This window comes from Oncorhynchus keta, unplaced genomic scaffold, assembly GCF_023373465.1.
Source record: "Oncorhynchus keta strain PuntledgeMale-10-30-2019 unplaced genomic scaffold, Oket_V2 Un_contig_14811_pilon_pilon, whole genome shotgun sequence".
In the NCBI taxonomy this organism is placed as follows: Eukaryota; Metazoa; Chordata; class Actinopteri; order Salmoniformes; family Salmonidae; genus Oncorhynchus; species Oncorhynchus keta.
In genome coordinates, this window is record NW_026278964.1 from 132,501 (window position 1) to 146,353 (window position 13,853).

A 13,853-nucleotide genomic window follows, 5' to 3' on the forward strand; every position below is an offset into this window, starting at 1 on the left:
GTATCATAGGCCTATAGGCTTGTCTGCTCAACATCTGTGTTCCCCAGGGTGATCTCGTACTGTATCATAGGCCTATAGGCTTGTCTGCTCAACATCTGTGTTCCCCAGGGTGATCTCTTACTGTATCATAGGCCTATAGGCTTGTCTGCTCAACATCTGTGTTCCCCAGGGTGATCTCTTACTGTATCATAGGCCTATAGGCTTGTCTGCTCAACATCTGTGTTCCCCAGGGTGATCTCTTACTGTATCATAGGCCTATAGGCTTGTCTGCTCAACATCTGTGTTCTCCAGGGTGATCTCTTACTGTATCATAGGCCTATAGGCTTGTCTGCTCAACATCTGTGTTCCCCAGGGTGATCTCTTACTGTATCATAGGCCTATAGGCTTGTCTGCTCAACATCTGTGTTCCCCAGGGTGATCTCTTACTGTATCATAGGCCTATAGGCTTGTCTGCTCAACATCTGTGTTCTCCAGGGTGATCTCTTACTGTATCATAGGCCTATAGGCTTGTCTGCTCAACATCTGTGTTCTCCAGGGTGATCTCTTACTGTATCATAGGCCTATAGGCTTGTCTGCTCAACATCTGTGTTCCCCAGGGTGATCTCTTACTGTATCATAGGCCTATAGGCTTGTCTGCTCAACATCTGTGTTCTCCAGGGTGATCTCTTACTGTATCATAGGCCTATAGGCTTGTCTGCTCAACATCTGTGTTCTCCAGGGTGATCTCTTACTGTATCATAGGCCTATAGGCTTGTCTGCTCAACATCTGTGTTCCCCAGGGTGATCTCTTACTGTATCATAGGCCTATCTTCTTGTCTTCTCAAAACAGGCTTAAAACACAACAAACAACAAACAATCATTTTCTCTTTCTAATCTACCGTTAACTCTTTTCAGTCAGGAAGGTATTTTGTGTGAAAGAGTTAAATATTGTGGAAAGACTAACAGCAACTTACACTTCCTCAAAACCGGTTGTGTGTATTCATTAGTGTCCACCGTAGCAAAACGTTTGGCAACTTAAACCGTTTAGGTCACCTTGTACGGCGTTCAGAGCAAATCGTTTCTGCTTTGTTGCAAAACTTGTGGCTGCGGTGTAAACTAATGAATACGACCCAGGTAGTGGCCTATGACTCGGTTGTTGATGCCTGGTTGATGCTGAAACCTGAACGTAACCTGAGAGGTGTACTATGATGCAAGCTAGATATACTGGTTTTCTAAAGTTAGCTAGCTTCAGTTAGCTTCACATTCCAGCTCAAAGCCTCATCCATAGGAATTTACAGAGCGCTAGTCATCAGGAAGGTGCTCTCAGCAGAAGGGACACTATATAATGACTTGACAGTTTAATCATACAAAATGGCGCTAACTGGACGTGAGCATGTCAAATTGAATCAGTGGAGGCTGCTGAGGGGAGGACTTTCCACCTATTCCACTCCAGCCATTAAGACAAGCCCGTCCTCCCCAATTAAGGTGCCACCAACCTCCGGTGAATTCAATATATACAATATTCATTCATCATAATTCTACATTTGATAAATGTATGATAAATGTAATTGTATCATAGTTCTACTGCAGTGTAGTGATCTATACAACTTCCAACGTGCGTTTACTGTGAACACTGCGGCTGTGCCCCCCTCAGTTACAGTTTTAACAGAGACCAAGAAGGCTATTTGATCACAACGTAGCCCTACCAGAGTGGCCTACCATCAAAAACAATGTAACCCTATCGGTGCGATGCCTTTCCCACCATGAGGGTTAACCCTATCGGTGCGATGCCTTTCCCACCATGAGGATTAACTCTATTGGTGCGATGCCTTTCCCACCATGAGGATTAACTCTATTGGTGCGATGCCTTTCCCACCATGAGGATTAACTCTATTGGTGCGATGCCTTTCCCACCATGAGGATTAACTCTATTGGTGCGATGCCTTTCCCACCATGAGGATTAACTCTATTGGTGCGATGCCTTTCCCACCATGAGGATTAACCCTATTGGTGCGATGCCTTTCCCACCATGAGGATTAACTCTATTGGTGCGATGCCTTTCCCACCATGAGGGTTAACTCTATTGGTGCGATGCCTTTCCCACCATGAGGGTTAACTCTATTGGTGCGATGCCTTTCCCACCATGAGGGTTAACCCTATTGGTGCGATGCCTTTCCCACCATGAGGATTAACTCTATTGGTGCGATGCCTTTCCCACCATGAGGATTAACTCTATTGGTGCGATGCCTTTCCCACCATGAGGGTTAACTCTATTGGTGCGATGCCTTTCCCACCATGAGGATTAACCCTATTGGTGCGATGCCTTTCCCACCATGAGGGTTAACTCTATTGGTGCGATGCCTTTCCCACCATGAGGATTAACTCTATTGGTGCGATGCCTTTCCCACCATGAGGGTTAACCCTATTGGTGCGATGCCTTTCCCACCATGAGGATTAACCCTATTGGTGCGATGCCTTTCCCACCATGAGGATTAGCTCTATTGGTGCGATGCCTTTCCCACCATGAGGATTAACCCTATTGGTGCGATGCCTTTCCCACCATGAGGGTTAACTCTATTGGTGCGATGCCTTTCCCACCATGAGGGTTAACTCTATTGGTGCGATGCCTTTCCCACCATGAGGGTTAACCCTATTGGTGCGATGCCTTTCCCACCATGAGGGTTAACTCTATCGGTGCGATGCCTTTCCCACCATGAGGATTAACTCTATCGGTGCGATGCCTTTCCCACCATGTGGGTTAACCCTATTGGTGCGATGCCTTTCCCACCATGAGGATTAACCCTATTGGTGCGATGCCTTTCCCACCATGAGGATTAACCCTATTGGTGCGATGCCTTTCCCACCATGAGGATTAACTCTATTGGTGCGATGCCTTTCCCACCATGAGGATTAACTCTATTGGTGCGATGCCTTTCCCACCATGAGGGTTAACTCTATTGGTGCGATGCCTTTCCCACCATGAGGGTTAACCCTATTGGTGCGATGCCTTTCCCACCATGAGGATTAACTCTATTGGTGCGATGCCTTTCCCACCATGAGGATTAACTCTATTGGTGCGATGCCTTTCCCACCATGAGGGTTAACTCTATTGGTGTGATGCCTTTCCCACCATGAGGGTTAACTCTATTGGTGCGATGCCTTTCCCACCATGAGGGTTAACCCTATTGGTGCGATGCCTTTCCCACCATGAGGGTTAACTCTATTGGTGCGATGCCTTTCCCACCATGAGGATTAGCTCTATTGGTGCGATGCCTTTCCCACCATGAGGATTAACTCTATTGGTGCGATGCCTTTCCCACCATGAGGATTAACTCTATTGGTGCGATGCCTTTCCCACCATGAGGATTAACCCTATTGGTGCGATGCCTTTCCCACCATGAGGATTAACTCTATTGGTGCGATGCCTTTCCCACCATGAGGGTTAACTCTATTGGTGCGATGCCTTTCCCACCATGAGGGTTAACTCTATTGGTGCGATGCCTTTCCCACCATGAGGATTAACCCTATTGGTGCGATGCCTTTCCCACCATGAGGATTAACCCTATTGGTGCGATGCCTTTCCCACCATGAGGGTTAACTCTATTGGTGCGATGCCTTTCCCACCATGAGGGTTAACTCTATTGGTGCGATGCCTTTCCCACCATGAGGATTAACTCTATTGGTGCGATGCCTTTCCCACCATGAGGGTTAACCCTATTGGTGCGATGCCTTTCCCACCATGAGGATTAACTCTATTGGTGCGATGCCTTTCCCACCATGAGGATTAACCCTATTGGTGCGATGCCTTTCCCACCATGAGGATTAACTCTATTGGTGTGATGCCTTTCCCACCATGAGGGTTAACTCTATTGGTGTGATGCCTTTCCACCATGAGGGTTAACTCTATTGGTGTGATGCCTTTCCCACCATGAGGGTTAACTCTATTGGTGCGATGCCTTTCCCACCATGAGGATTAACCCTATTGGTGCGATGCCTTTCCCACCATGTGGGTTAACTCTATTGGTGCGATGCCTTTCCCACCATGTGGGTTAACTCTATTGGTGCGATGCCTTTCCCACCATGAGGGTTAACCCTATTGGTGCGATGCCTTTCCCACCATGTGGGTTAACTCTATTGGTGCGATGCCTTTCCCACCATGAGGGTTAACTATATTGGTGCGATGCCTTTCCCACCATGAGGGTTAACCCTATTGGTGCGATGCCTTTCCCACCATGAGGGTTAACTCTATTGGTGCGATGCCTTTCCCACCATGAGGGTTAACCCTATTGGTGCGATGCCTTTCCCACCATGAGGATTAACTCTATTGGTGCGATGCCTTTCCCACCATGAGGATTAACCCTATTGGTGCGATGCCTTTCCCACCATGAGGGTTAACTCTATTGGTGCGATGCCTTTCCCACCATGAGGGTTAACCCTATTGGTGCGATGCCTTTCCCACCATGAGGATTAACTCTATTGGTGCGATGCCTTTCCCACCATGAGGATTAACCCTATTGGTGCGATGCCTTTCCCACCATGAGGATTAACTCTATTGGTGCGATGCCTTTCCCACCATGAGGGTTAACTCTATTGGTGCGATGCCTTTCCCACCATGAGGGTTAACTCTATTGGTGCGATGCCTTTCCCACCATGAGGATTAACTCTATTGGTGCGATGCCTTTCCCACCATGAGGGTTAACCCTATTGGTGCGATGCCTTTCCCACCATGAGGATTAACTCTATTGGTGCGATGCCTTTCCCACCATGAGGATTAACCCTATTGGTGCGATGCCTTTCCCACCATGAGGGTTAACTCTATTGGTGCGATGCCTTTCCCACCATGAGGGTTAACACTATTGGTGCGATGCCTTTCCCACCATGAGGGTTAACCCTATTGGTGCGATGCCTTTCCCACCATGAGGATTAACCCTATTGGTGCGATGCCTTTCCCACCATGAGGGTTAACTCTATTGGTGCGATGCCTTTCCCACCATGAGGATTAACCCTATTGGTGCGATGCCTTTCCCACCATGAGGATTAACCCTATTGGTGCGATGCCTTTCCCACCATGAGGATTAACCCTATTGGTGCGATGCCTTTCCCACCATGAGGGTTAACTCTATTGGTGCGATGCCTTTCCCACCATGAGGATTAACCCTATTGGTGCGATGCCTTTCCCACCATGAGGATTAACTCTATTGGTGCGATGCCTTTCCCACCATGAGGGTTAACCCTATTGGTGCGATGCCTTTCCACCATGAGGGTTAACCCTATTGGTGCGATGCCTTTCCCACCATGAGGATTAACTCTATTGGTGCGATGCCTTTCCCACCATGAGGGTTAACTCTATTGGTGCGATGCCTTTCCCACCATGAGGATTAACCCTATTGGTGTGATGCCTTTCCCACCATGAGGGTTAACTCTATTGGTGCGATGCCTTTCCCACCATGAGGATTAACCCTATTGGTGCGATGCCTTTCCCACCATGAGGATTAACCCTATTGGTGCGATGCCTTTCCCACCATGAGGGTTAACTCTATTGGTGCGATGCCTTTCCCACCATGAGGATTAACCCTATTGGTGCGATGCCTTTCCCACCATGAGGATTAACTCTATTGGTGCGATGCCTTTCCCACCATGAGGATTAACCCTATTGGTGCGATGCCTTTCCCACCATGAGGGTTAACCCTATTGGTGCGATGCCTTTCCCACCATGAGGGTTAACTCTATTGGTGCGATGCCTTTCCCACCATGAGGATTAACCCTATTGGTGTGATGCCTTTCCCACCATGAGGATTAACTCTATTGGTGCGATGCCTTTCCCACCATGAGGGTTAACCCTATTGGTGCGATGCCTTTCCCACCATGAGGGTTAACCCTATTGGTGCGATGCCTTTCCCACCATGAGGGTTAACTCTATTGGTGCGATGCCTTTCCCACCATGAGGATTAACTCTATTGGTGCGATGCCTTTCCCACCATGAGGATTAACTCTATTGGTGCGATGCCTTTCCCACCATGAGGGTTAACCCTATTGGTGCGATGCCTTTCCCACCATGAGGATTAACTCTATTGGTGCGATGCCTTTCCCACCATGAGGGTTAACTCTATTGGTGCGATGCCTTTCCCACCATGAGGATTAACTCTATTGGTGCGATGCCTTTCCCACCATGAGGATTAACCCTATTGGTGCGATGCCTTTCCCACCATGAGGGTTAACTCTATTGGTGCGATGCCTTTCCCACCATGAGGATTAACTCTATTGGTGCGATGCCTTTCCCACCATGAGGATTAACTCTATTGGTGCGATGCCTTTCCCACCATCGACCCGGGTTCCCTGCCCTGCTGTTTGCTACTCTATTGATATCATAGGCTTCCTGACACCCGTTGAATAAAGCAACACTAGAATATGAGTAAAGGATTTTAGGATAATATCAGTAAGTGTTGATTTAGAGTTGTCTTCTAGGTTCAGCCTTCTAGCTGCCTTCATCAATTGGGTGAAATGTAACAAATGACATGTCCTCAGAGTTGGGAGATAACCACTCCTAGTTTAAATCACCATGGCAACCATGTCATTATTTCCTCAGAGCAACAAGGGTGATCTAGAGACGCAACCTTTGTAGAATCACAATCACCTTTATTCACCTAGTACATTTAAACATACTTTATATGTAGGGTCTTAATTTGAGAAAATATTCCTGCAGCATCAGGAAATGTGAATTATTATGTGGATTATAATTAATGTACATTTCTGTGTGAGTTGATATATTGATATATAGCCTTTTTAAACCTCAAATAAATGTCCTACATTGCATGAATGTTATTCTGTAGTGGGGGGTTGATAAAATTAAGATCTTAGATCTGTACTCAGAATTTTATCTAGACATTATCTCACGTGTCTTTTCTTTTTGTATAAACCTTGCTGTCTGTCTCTCCGACAACATTGTTTCAATATTCAAATTCCAGCTGTCGCAAAGTAATGAACATGTCATGAATTGGGATCAGACAGATTGGCAGGAAGTTTTTCTCAGCCGGTCGAAATCATGAATACAAAGAAAGTCTTTCCAGCTTCAGTTTGAAGTGATTGTGTTAGCTGTGTTGTTGGCTAGCTCCTCTGAACAAAAGTGTCCTGACCTTCTGTTTGAAGTGATTGTGTTAGCTGTGTTGTTGGCTACATTTTGAACAAAAGTGTCCTGACCTTCAGTTTGAAGTGATTGTGTTAGCTGTGTTGTTGGCTAGCTCCTCTGAACAAAAGTGTCCTGACCTTCTGTTTGAAGTGATTGTGTTAGCTGTGTTGTTGGCTAGCTCCTCTGAACAAAAGTGTCCTGACAACAGAGCACATTTTCTTTGTCAGGTGAAATATTGCATGGATGTATCTGAATAAATGTCACTGGAAAACAGCTTAAACAAATACAAATGCATAGTCTCTATGGGCCAGATGGCTGGTTGGAGAGGGCCACAGCACAGTCCTTTAGTCTCTATGGGCCAGATGGCTGGTTGGAGAGGGCCACAGCACAGTCCTTTAGTCTCTATGGGCCAGATGGCTGGTTGGAGAGGGCCAGAGCACAGTCATTTAGTCTCTATGGGCCAGATGGCTGGTTGGAGAGGGCCACAGCATAGTCCTTTAGTCTCTATGAGCCAGATGGCTGGTTGGAGAGGGCCACAGCACAGTCCTTTAGTCTCTATGAGCCAGATGGCTGGTCGGAGAGGGCCAGAGCACAGTCCTTTAGTCTCTATGGGCCAGATGGCTGGTTGGAGAGGGCCACAGCACAGAGAAAGTAACTGTTTATATTGGGGGTCTATAACATCCAATCACATAGGTTTACAGCACCTGACAGATGCAAAGTCACTGCCAAAAAAATCAAATTTCGCTGGTTTAGATAATGACAAGCTCTGTACAGATATATGACTTAATTTAATCTAACTGTTGCAAGGAGCGGTACTGTAACCCGGAGACTTATAAGAAATCCCGTTATGAGGGATATCCGACGAACAATCAAACAGGCAAAGCGTCAATACAGGACTGAGATCAAATCGCCCTGCTCGTCGGATGTGGCAAAACTATTACAGACTACAAAGGGAAGCCCAGCCGAGAGCTGCCCAGTGACATGAGCCTACCAGATAAATTCTATGCTCGCTTCGAGGCAAATAACACAGCTGATGACACAACAGTGGTAGACCTGATCACCGACAATGATGAGACAGCCTATAGGGAGGAGGTCAGAGACCTGGCCGTGTGGTGCAAGGACAACAACCTCTCCCGCAACGTGATCAAGACAAAGGAGATGATTGTGGACTACAGGAAAAGGAGGGCCGAGCACGCCCCCATTCTCATCGACAGGGCTGTAGTGGAGCAGGTTGAGAGCTTCAAGTTCCTTGGCGTCCACATCACCAACGAACTAACATGGTCCAAGAACACCAAGACAGTCGTTTTTAGCCAGGTCAAGGCTAAAAACCTATTCCTCCTCAGGACGCTGAAAAGATTTGGCATGGGTCCTCAGATCCTCAAAAGGTTTTACATCAGGACCTCTGTACCATGCAGTGTCAGAAGGAGGCCCTAAAAATGGTCAAAGACTCCAGCCACCCTAGTCATAGACTGTTCTCTCTGCTACCGCACGGCAACGCTACCGATGCACTAAGTTAAGGTCCAAGAGACTTCTGAACAGCTTCTAGCCCCAAGCCATAAGGCTGCTGAACAGTTAATCAAATGGCTTCCCAGACTATTTTCATCCCCCCCAAATATGCTGCTATATCTCCCTGTTAATATCTATGCATAGCCACTTTAATAACCCTACCTGCAAGTACATAATTACCTCAATTACCTAGACACCGATGCCACCGCACATTGACTCTGAACCAGTAACCCCTGTATATAGCCTCCACATTGACTCTGTACTGGTACCCCCTGTATATAGCCTCCACATTGACTCTGTACCAGTACCCCCTGTATATAGCCTCCACATTGACTCTGTACCGGTACCCCCTGTATATAGCTTCCACATTGACTCTGAACCAGTACCCCCTGTATATAGCCTCCACATTGACTCTGTACCAGTACCCCCTGTATATAGCCTCCACATTGACTCTGTACTGGTACCCCCTGTATATAGCCTCCACATTGACTCTGAACCGGTACCCCCTGTATATAGCCTCCACATTGACTCTGAACCGGTACCCCCTGTATATAGCCTCCACATTGACTCTGAAGCGGTACCCCCTATATATAGCCTCCACATTGACTCTGAACCGGTACCCCCTGTATATAACCTCCACATTGACTCTGAACTGGTACCCCCTGTATATAGCCTCCACATTGACTCTGAAGCGGTACCCCCTATATATAGTCTCCACATTGACTCTGAACTGGTACCCCCTGTATATAACCTCCACATTGACTCTGAACTGGTACCCCCTGTATATATTCTCCACATTGACTCTGAACCGGTGCCCCCTGTATATAACCTCCACATTGACTCTGAACTGGTACCCCCTGTATATAGCCTCCACATTGACTCTGAACCAGATACCCCCTGTATATAACCTCCACATTGACTCTGTACCAGTACCCCCTGTATATAGCCTCCACATTGACTCTGTACCGGTACCCCCTGTATATAGCCTCCACATCGACTCTGAACCAGTACCCCCTGTATATAGCCTCCACATTGACTCTGTACCGGTACCCCCTGTATATAGCCTCCACATCGACTCTGAACCAGTACCCCCTGTATATAGCCTCCACATTGACTCTGAACCAGTACCCCTGTATATAGCCTCCACATTGACTCTGTACCGGTACCCCTGTATATAGCCTCCACATCGACTCTGAACCAGTACCCCTGTATATAGCCTCCACATTGACTCTGTACCGGTACCCCCTGTATATAGCCTCCACATCGACTCTGAACCAGTACCCCCTGTATATAGCCTCCACATCGACTCTGTACTGGTACCCCTGTATATAGCCTCCACATTGACTCTGTACCAGTACCCCTGTATATAGCCTCCACATTGACTCTGTACCGGTACCCCCTGTATATAGCTTCCACATTGACTCTGTACCGGTACCCCCTGTATATAGCTTCCACATTGACTCTGAACCGGTACCCCCTGTATATAGCCTCCACATTGACTCTGTACCAGTACCCCCTGTATATAGCCTCCACATTGACTCTGTACCGGTACCCCCTGTATATAGCTTCCACATTGACTCTGTACCGGTACCCCCTGTATATAGCTTCCACATTGACTCTGTACAGGTACCCCCTGTATATAGCCTCCACATTGACTCTGTACCAGTACCCCCTGTATATAGCCTCCACATTGACTCTGTACCGGTACCCCCTGTATATAGCTTCCACATTGACTCTGTACCGGTACCCCCTGTATATAGCTTCCACATTGACTCTGAACCGGTACCCCCTGTATATAGCCTCCACATTGACTCTGAACCGGTACCCCCTGTATATAGCCTCCACATTGACTCTGTACCGGTACCCCCTGTATATAGCTTCCACATTGACTCTGTACCGGTACCCCATGTATATAGCCTCCACATTGACTCTGAACTGGTACCCCCTGTATATAGCCTCCACATTGACTCTGAACCGGTACCCCCTGTATATAGCCTCCACATTGACTCTGAACCGGTACCCCCTGTATATAACCTCCACATTGACTCTGTACTGGTACCCCCTGTATATAGCCTCCACATTGACTCTGAACCGGTACCCCCTGTATATAGCCTCCACATTGACTCTGAACCGGTACCCCCTGTATATAGCCTCCACATTGACTCTGAAGCGGTACCCCCTATATATAGCCTCCACATTGACTCTGAACCGGTACCCCCTGTATATAACCTCCACATTGACTCTGAACTGGTACCCCCTGTATATAGCCTCCACATTGACTCTGAAGCGGTACCCCCTATATATAGTCTCCACATTGACTCTGAACTGGTACCCCCTGTATATAACCTCCACATTGACTCTGAACTGGTACCCCCTGTATATATTCTCCACATTGACTCTGAACCGGTGCCCCCTGTATATAACCTCCACATTGACTCTGAACTGGTACCCCCTGTATATAGCCTCCACATTGACTCTGAACCAGATACCCCCTGTATATAACCTCCACATTGACTCTGTACCAGTACCCCCTGTATATAGCCTCCACATTGACTCTGTACCGGTACCCCCTGTATATAGCCTCCACATCGACTCTGAACCAGTACCCCCTGTATATAGCCTCCACATTGACTCTGTACCGGTACCCCCTGTATATAGCCTCCACATCGACTCTGAACCAGTACCCCCTGTATATAGCCTCCACATTGACTCTGAACCAGTACCCCCTGTATATAGCCTCCACATTGACTCTGTACCGGTACCCCCTGTATATAGCCTCCACATCGACTCTGAACCAGTACCCCCTGTATATAGCCTCCACATTGACTCTGTACCGGTACCCCCTGTATATAGCCTCCACATCGACTCTGAACCAGTACCCCCTGTATATAGCCTCCACATCGACTCTGAACCAGTACCCCCTGTATATAGCCTCCACATTGACTCTGTACCGGTACCCCCTGTATATAGCCTCCACATTGACTCTGTACCAGCACCCCCTGTATATAGCCTCCACATTGACTCTGTACCAGTACCCCCTGTATATAGCCTCCACATTGACTCTGTACCGGTACCCCCTGTATATAGCCTCCACGTTGACTCTGTACCGGTACCCCCTGTATATAGCCTCCACATTGACTCTGTACCGGTACCCCCTGTATATAGCCTCCACATTGACTCTGTACAGGTACACCCTGTATATAGCCTCCACATTGACTCTGTACTGGTACCCCCTGTATATAGCCTCCACATTGACTCTGTACTGGTACCCCCTGTATATAGCCTCCACATTGACTCTGTACTGGTACCCCCTGTATATAGCCTCCACATTGACTCTGTACTGGTACCCCCTGTATATAGCCTCCACATTGACTCTGTACTGGTACCCCCTGTATATAGCCTCCACATTGACTCTGTACTGGTACACCCTGTATATAGCCTCCACATTGACTCTGTACTGGTACCCCCTGTATATAGCCTCCACATTGACTCTGTACTGGTACACCCTGTATATAGCCTCCACATTGACTCTGTACTGGTACCCCCTGTATATAGCCTCCACATTTACTCTGTACTGGTATCCCCTGTATATAGCCTCCACATTGACTCTGTACTGGTATCCCCTGTATATAGCCTCCACATTGACTCTGTACTGGTACACCCTGTATAAAGCCCCGCTATTGTTATTTACTGCTGCTCTTCAATAATTTGTTTTTCTTAACTCTTACTTTTTTTGTATTTCTTAAAACTGCATTGTTGGTTAGGGGCTTGTAAGTAAGCATTTCACTGTAAGGTCTACCTACACCTGTTGTATTCAGCATTTCACTGTAAGGTCTACCTACACCTGTTGTATTCAGCATTTCACTGTAAGGTCTACCTACACCTGTTGTATTCAGCATTTCAATGTAAGGTCTACCTACACCTGTTGTATTCAGCATTTCACTGTAAGGTCTCTACACCTGTTGTATTCAGCATTTCACTGTAAGGTCTCTACACCTGTTGTATTCAGCATTTCACTGTAAGGTCTCTACACCTGTTGTATTCAGCATTTCACTGTAAGGTCTCTACACCTGTTGTATTCAGCATTTCACTGTAAGGTCTACCTACACCTGTTGTATTCAGCATTTCACTGTAAGGTCTACCTACACCTGTTGTATTCAGCATGTCACTGTAAGGTCTACCTACACCTGTTGTATTCAGCATTTCACTGTAAGGTCTACCTACACCTGTTGTATTCAGCATGTCACTGTAAGGTCTACCTACACCTGTTGTATTCAGCATTTCACTGTAAGGTCTACCTACACCTGTTGTATTCAGCATTTCACTGTAAGGTCTACCTACACCTGTTGTATTCAGCATTTCACTGTAAGGTCTACCTACACCTGTTGTATTCAGCATTTCACTGTAAGGTCTACCTACACCTGTTGTATTCAGCATGTCACTGTAAGGTCTACCTACACCTGTTGTATTCAGCATTTCACTGTAAGGTCTACCTACACCTGTTGTATTCAGCATGTCACTGTAAGGTCTACCTACACCTGTTGTATTCAGCATTTCACTGTAAGGTCTACCTACACCTGTTGTATTCAGCATTTCATTGTAAGGTCTCTACACCTGTTGTATTCAGCATTTCACTGTAAGGTCTACCTACACCTGTTGTATTCAGCATGTCACTGTAAGGTCTACCTACACCTGTTGTATTCAGCATTTCACTGTAAGGTCTACCTACACCTGTTGTATTCAGCATTTCACTGTAAGGTCTACCTACACCTGTTGTATTCAGCATGTCACTGTAAGGTCTACCTACACCTGTTGTATTCAGCATTTCACTGTAAGGTCTACCTACACCTGTTGTATTCAGCATTTCATTGTAAGGTCTCTACACCTGTTGTATTCAGCATTTCACTGTAAGGTCTACCTACACCTGTTGTATTCAGCATGTCACTGTAAGGTCTACCTACACCTGTTGTATTCAGCATTTCACTGTAAGGTCTACCTACACCTGTTGTATTCAGCATTTCACTGTAAGGTCTCTACACCTGTTGTATTCAGCATTTCACTGTAAGGTCTCTACACCTGTTGTATTCAGCATGTCACTGTAAGGTCTACTACACCTGTTGTATTCAGCATTTCACTGTAAGGTCTACCTACACCTGTTGTATTCAGCATTTCAATGTAAGGTCTCTACACCTGTTGTATTCAGCATTTCACTGTAAGGTCTACCTACACCTGTTGTATTCAG